Raw genomic sequence first — 7,974 nt, 5'->3', positions numbered from 1 at the left:
GATGTGTCTTCTATTCGAAAACCGTGTTTGCAACTAATCCCAATTATGAGACTATTTGGCATCAAAATGAAAGCCGAACTGTACCCTTTTTATAGATTTCTTTTGAAAATAAGATATTTACGTTTAAGGTAAAATTGGAATATGAGAAGGCGCTTTATAATATGTAAACCAATATGATTTGTTCATAAGCATCTTTATAATAAATGTTACAAAATCAAGTTTCATAGAACAGATGTTATACTCGATTTAGTTACAGCCAAAATATTTCAAAGTCATCGAGAGGGTAAGTATCAGACTAAATAATGCAATCGTGAATGACGAGCTTGAAAAGGGATCATTTTTATCAGGGCGGATCCAGCTTTCGTCAATACAGAGAGAGGACGCAAAATCCCCCCCTAAGCTTATTTTTGTTGGTTTCCTCAAGGGGGAGTCCAAACAGTGAAAATTTTTGGAAGTTTCCTTTTTTGGGCTCTGGAAATTAAACTATATTTCAAAGTGAGTTTGTGAAAAAAAATATATGCGTATACATAATTTTCTTTTATTGGCATGATCGTTGGCATGACCCGTTTGGCACTGGTATGCGAGCGCGCAGCGCTTACGGTTTAGATTTCTAAAAAGTTTAGACTTGCAGTAAAGCGCTGTAATAATACGCCGCATGTGAAGCCCCTCTATTATTTACAGCCTACTGTGAACTGTGCAACTATTTCAATTTTGGGTGAAATTCCTTCTCACTTTCTATTTTTTCCTTAGCGTTTAGATAAATATTTTGTGCTTCACTTGTAAGTGGTATACAAATAATGTAAATTACTATTAATTGCGTGCGTTCCCGATCTCCTTATCGAAATCAATATTAATGAGCTGAAAGCACGATATTGTTCTCGCTCTAATGGAGGGGGGGGGTCAGTGTTCTATCAAGCAAAAGACGTAGGCCTATATGTGCATACGTTCATATCATTGGTGTAATGATAAAGAACCTGATGAATTCTGTTTTTTGTATGTCGACGTTATTATAAAGTTAATACAAATGACAATCAATATGATTCAGGCGTACACCGGCTTAACTGCAAGGTAACATGCATCCAGAAATCGAAATATCCGATGAATTCAAAACGTACGTAGCCGGAATGGCATGTAGTTCGGATGTTACAGACTCTAACTAAGAATAATCTCGTATTACAAATGTTAATCTTGCTAAAAATGCACACAAACTCACAACGTGATAGACTCTGGGGATGATGTCGTTGATATAAAATTCACATCGACCTCGACATGCAATCACTTTTGATACTGCATCGGACTTGACAACTCGCAAAATCTTTTCCAAAATTAGATGGCCATCCATTCTCTCTCTTTTTAATCTTAATATAATCTTTGTATTTCAGGATCATGATATGAAAACCCTTTTAAAACAAACATGATAAAGGAAAAACGCGTCTCAAGTAATACATGGTTCATTGCCGCAAAATATACAAATCATCTTCATTTGTTGATATTAAATCATCAACATTATCACTGATATTATTATTCGTATTATCATGTCCGTTAATATCACTTCAAAGTTATGATTATCACTTTCATCATCACCATCATTCATTATCTATTTCCAGTCGTTCTCCAGTATTAATTTTATATTCTATATAATTAAAAATATATGAAAGATAATGGTAATGATCATGGTGATGCTGGTAATCATAAACATTAGATCCGTTATGTGAGATAATTAATGCGATTTTACACGCTAATCGCTATTTGATGATGGTGAAAGAAATCTTTTAAATAGCACAAAAGAAGTCGGGACGGTAGTTACTGCATACACGTACTTTAATACACTATATATTACAAAAGATTCCCCATCGGACGGGCCAACGGTCTTTTGAAGTAGGTTCATCTATTGAAATTACGACAATAATCACGACAGCGGATACGCGGGGAATTAAAGTCTGTGAGCGTCTTTCTGTGGCACATGCTATTGTGAATGATTCTCTACTATACGGGTGAGTGATCTTGCTTTTTCATGATCATAGGCCTGGGCGCGCGTTTCCGTTTTACACCCTGGCGAAGGCATTTTCCGGAAAAATAGCCACAAAGCGACTAGTGAAGAGTCTACGTCTACGTTTGTTTACATAATCAGCTGGGCGCGCGATCCATAAGTCCGCACCGAAGATATCCGCAGAACATACGTGCAAATGCAGCTGAGCTTATAGACCAAAAGCTTCAGTCTCTGTATTTTGGTTGTTCCGCTGAACTATATACGTTGGCTTCATGATTTTTTTTTTTACTTTATCGCACATGATCGTTTATATGAATGAAAACGAATAATAGCTAAAATATTGAAAAATAAAACACATAATTACTTTTTTTCATATTATATCTATCCTTATATCTATCATATCTGTCTATCCACTATCTATGTTATAAATCAATCTATGGAACTACATGATATATCTATCTGTTAATTTGTCTATCTACTCTGTCTCTCTCATTCTCTATCAACCTATCTATCTGTCTATCTATCTATCCATCTAACATCTATCTCTCAAATTCTCTCTATCCATCTGTCTCTCTTTATTTCTCTCTATCCATATATCTACTCGTGCAATATCAACACTGCTTCGACTTCCTTTGCGATCTGCACATGAAACAGGGTTTCCTATTTGCAATTCTCCATCTCCATTTTTGTCACCTGTCTTTCTTTTTAATCTTTTCACCTCCTCATTTCTTTATCCCTTCCCCTTGTCATGTTTCCTTGTATTAATTCTTCTTCCTTTTATCTTTTAATCCTTAATCCATTTTTTCGCCGCAAATAGGAGCCCATTCAACACCTATAATCATTTTGCTTTTGTTATCTTTCCTATCCTGATAATTACTGATGTGGTATAAGTGCTTTAGGTTCCTACATTAAAAATTCGATAACTACATTTCTTCGATACACGATTTTCCCTTTCTCTTTCTCATGATTTTTCTGAAATCTTCTAGTTATTTATTTCGTTTTCTCTCAATTTCTTTTCACTCATTTTCCTTCTATCTTTCCTTTTTTATTTAAAGGTTTTACCGTAAAACCCTTCAATATTCTCTCCACCATGGAAACCTTCAAAGGTCATCTTTCCTTTTTTATTCACTTATTTTGCTCTGTATATCTTTTAATGAAATATTGGTAGAAGGGGTTCGCAATCAGATTAAAGTTGCGGCCAATTTAACTCCGAGTTTTGGGGTTTCATTTTTTTCTTCATTCTCTTGTTGTTACCTGAATGAACAATTGAACAATGAACACAAAATAAAGAACCGTTTCAGCATGGCCATTGCATGTCTTCCCCTCTGTTCCCCTTTCACTCTTCCCCCACCCCCTTTATATCTCCCCTCATCGTCCACCAGCTCTCTCTTCTTCTTTCCCCTTATTTTCTGTCTCTATCCATTTCCATATTCCAATTCCCCCCCCCCCTCTCCCGTTGATTCTCGATCCTAAATTTCTTCCCCTCTCAAATTTCCTATTTTTTTTTCTCTTTCAACTGTTTTTCCTCCATATTTTTTTCTCACCCTTCCTCTTCTTCCATCGCAATATTATTTTCTTATTTTCTCTCTGTTCCCCCTTCCTTTACTCTCCCTATGAATTCTTAGTTTTCTTCTTCCTCTTGTCACCTTACCTTTCGGTCCCGCTTCTTTAAAACAAGGAGATAAAGAAAATTAAGAGACAATATGTTATCCTGGGGAAATGGTTGCCCGTCCAAAAATTGAACAAACTGTTTAAAACAGCTTCTAATAAATCTTTTATCTATCTATGCCTAAAAGTGTCGAGCTGTTCCGGTCATATTTATTTTTATCATTCTATTTCCTTCTATTTTTTTTAGGGGGGGGGGTGAAGGGGGGGGGGGGGCTCCCGATACTTGTTTCAGATGTGAGTAATAATGAATATTCCAAGTTGACGTGAATTCTACGAATGGCTTGGGCCTACGAAACGAAAATGTATGGAATCTTATTTTCCCACCTAAAACATCATGAATTGACTCTCTTCCAATTGCAAAAAAGAGGTTTTCATGGTTATTGCAGTAAATTCGAAAGATCAGCAACGATTTATGACACGTGCGTGATTTTTGATTAAGCCACCGTGGCTTTATGAATGCACCCGAACTTCCATTATAGATGCGAACCACAGTTCAGAACAGTAACCCGAACTCTCCGATCCGACAGTCAATATGAAGGCACGCATTTGTTTTGGTCGTAGAGGGAGCTATTTAGAATAGTTTCTTCGGTCTTTCGACAGAACTTAAGACATGCAGGAAAGACGAACAAAAGAACGGTGGCGTCAATGGGCCTTTGATGGCGGCCGTTCCTTTGAAGACAAGGGAACGTTGGGCGGGAAAGCTGAAGCGAAAACCCGGATGCGGTAAAGACGCTATAGAACGGTGCATGGACTTTTGACAAGCTCCCTAACACTGTTGGGGACTGTAGCGGCCATTTTGACTTTCAAAATACAATAATTATCACCTATCTGTACATCTTGTTAGAAATTATGCTTTCAGACAGTATTTTAATCATAGATCACAATTGCGGGCATTTATGGTGCTCACTCGTGTAATTTTTTTTCCCAGTTTGCATTGTCCATAATGCAATCAATGTCTATAGCGGCCATTTTGAAAGTAAAAATACAGTATTAAACACAAACTTTAAACCTGAATGATAATTGTTTTTTATATCTAGTTTAAAAATATGTATTTTAGACAGTATCCCATTTATTCATCACAAATAAATGCATTTCAGTTCTCACTCTTGTGATTTATTTGGTCCATTTTATCATTGTATATAATACTATTAGGGCCTTTGGCGTCCATTTTGAATATCAAAATACAGCATTTATCACATACATGTACATGGCATATTAAATGATATATTTCGTTAGCAATTGTGTTTTAGTATTTCACTCGTTTCTCTTAATAATATGCATTTTAGTGCTCAGTCTTGCTATTTTTACTGGCCCATTTGCCATAGAAAATAATATTATTTGGGCCAGTGGCAGCTATTTTAAATATTAAATACAACAATTTTCCCATACATGACATAATAAATGATATATCATTTTAGCATTGATGATTTTTCATATATCACTTTGTCCATAGATCACAATTACTTGCAGTTTAGTGATCGCCTTTGTGAAAAATAATTTTCCCCATTCATATTGTACACAATATGGTATGCAGAGGTCTGTGGCGGCCACTTTGAGTATCAAGAAATAAATATTTTGTCATAATTTTTTTTTCAGAGAGTATTTTACTCCTGCAGCACAAATACATACATTTAATAGACAATTTGTTGGCAAATCTGTAATTTTCATGGGTAATATGCATATGTTGGCGGCCATATTGGATTTTGCCAGTTCGCCGAAAATGCTCAAAGTTACACGAGTGGCCTCACTCAGATCGTAATCAGCACCCTCGAATTGACAAGAAACCATAAAAAAAATATTGTATATATGAAAAAACAAGGTTATGCCTCATCTATCCTGTATTAATATACAGTTTCGTGTCATTCAGTAACTAGGAAGCATAGCTCATACGTTCAGGCCAGGTAATGCGACTTATCTTGCTTTGTAACGGTTGAGATGTATCTTTTAGTGTTCTAAAGATTAGCAATACACTGGAATTAAGACCAAGCCTCACTCAGTATGAATACGCGCTGAAAATAATTCTGGGGAACAGCCCACCTCCCTTTTTTTTTTGGGGGGGGGCGGGGTGAATCACAATATTGGGGTGACAATTATGGTAAAACGTCGATCTTATTTTTTGGGAGACAGAAATTGCGTAAGACAGAGGTGCATTCAATCCCTGTACCTTTTCAATATATATGGCTAGTATATTATGATACAAGCTCTGTTTGAGAAAACAAATATAGGCAAGGCAGTAAGGGGAAAATACCATTGATATGCGGTACGCAGATGACACAACCTTACTGGCAAGAATGAGGATTTCAGGTCATTAATTACAAAAGCAAAAGCAGAAACTTTAAAAGCCGGGCTAAATCTAAATATGACGAAAACAAGTATATTGTCTACTGGCAAACTCACAAACTTGACACTAAAGGCCTGGTCACACCGCCCGAGAGTTGTTGGAGCGGTCATGGAGCGGTAGGGAGAGAGGGTCGAATTTCGACAACGCTCGTCACCGCTCACAATATTGGGGGAATAATCGAAGAAAACATGGGCGTTGCCTTAGCGGTGCACCGCTGAAGCCAGTGTAGCTTTAGCGTTGGTTTAACAGTGGCGAGCGGTCGCGAGCGTTGGTTTAGCGGTGACTCGACCGTTGACAGAGTGGAGTTCTGCGCATGTGGGCGTCGCACAGTGGGCCAGAAGGATTTGAAAGTGCGCCAAAATTATATCCGTGTTAGATTTTTACTTTAACATGTTGATTATGGGTAATTTTGAGCGTAGAATCGACTGAAAATAATTTAAAGCCGATATGACGTCACCTTGATACCAAATTTTGATTGGCTACTTAAAACCTAGCTGTGAGAAGACAAATTACGCTAAACAATTATGTGCTACTTTAAGATTGACCAGAGTGAATGTTGGTTTATGCTTCTCACATGCCTAAAAAGTGCGTACGAGATGCCGAAAATAATTTTATGGCATCAAAATGATCATTAATTAGATTTATATAACAAAAAATCTTTAAAATCTGAAAAATATCAACCGTGCTTTATCAAGTATAATAAACCTTGGATTACTCATGGTATCATGAAATCTATCAAAAGAAAACATAGACTTTATTGTTGCTATATCAAAAAAAGAGACTCTCAAAGTCGAAATAAGTATATTGAGTATAAAAATACATTAACCTGTACTATTCGTCAGTGTAAAAAAATCTTTTATGAAAACCTATTTAGCAAAACAAAAGGCGATATGAAAAAAACCTGGTCTGAAATAAATAATATATTAGGTAAAAAGAAAGACTCACTTCCATCTCATATGTATTTTAACCAAGAAAAGATTTTTAGTAAAACATCAATCAGTGAAGCTTTTAACAAGTATTTTGTTAATGTTGGTAAAACTACGCAAGAAAAGATTCCCAATCCCGTCTCTCATTTCACTGACTATTTATCAAACCCTGTACCTTCTTCTTTATTCTTTAATCCCACTTCTAATACTGAAATAATTAATGTTCTGTCGTCCATGAAAACATCTGCTTCACCAGGTCCTGACTCTATTGCTGGTCGTGTTATAAAGAAGTGTATTCATTCCATTGTAAACCCTCTTTGTTATATCTTAAATGAATCTTTATCACAAGGAATAGTGCCAGATAAGCTTAAGACTGCTTTAGTTGTTCCCATCTTTAAAAGGGGTGATCGACATGACATTGTAAACTACCGTCCAATTGCTTTATTACCATTCTTTTCCAAGTTATTAGAAAAGTTAGTATATACCAGGTTGTACAAATTTCTAACAGTTACTCATGTTTTAATACCACAACAATTTGGATTTAGGAAGAACTTTTCTACTGACCTTGGTGTCCTAAATTTATTTAACATAATTTCAAAAGAAATAGATGATGGTAATTTTTGCCTTGGTGTCTTTATAGATCTGTCTAAGGCTTTTGACACCATTGATCACCACATATTGTTAAAAAAATTAGAAGATTATGGAGTTCGAGGAATTCCCCTTCAGTGGTTTCTTAATTATTTATTTAATAGAAACCAACATGTGGTGATTGATGGTGTCAAATCTCAACACAGAGACATATCTTGTGGAATTCCTCAGGGCTCTGTGTTGGGCCCCCTCCTGTTTCTTGTTTACATTAATGATATAATTAATAGCTCCCCAATTCTAAACTTTTCATTGTTTGCTGATGACACAACAGTCACATTATCTCATAAAAAAATAAATAATCTTGTCTCATCAGCAAACAATGAATTAAGAAAATTAAATGATTGGTTCGTTTGCAACAAACTATTTTTAAATTTAGACAAAACAAAGTATATCATTTTTCG

This window comes from Lytechinus pictus, chromosome 8, assembly GCF_037042905.1.
Source record: "Lytechinus pictus isolate F3 Inbred chromosome 8, Lp3.0, whole genome shotgun sequence".
NCBI lineage: Eukaryota > Metazoa > Echinodermata > Echinoidea > Temnopleuroida > Toxopneustidae > Lytechinus > Lytechinus pictus.
Note: the sequence above shows the minus strand (reverse complement) of the source record.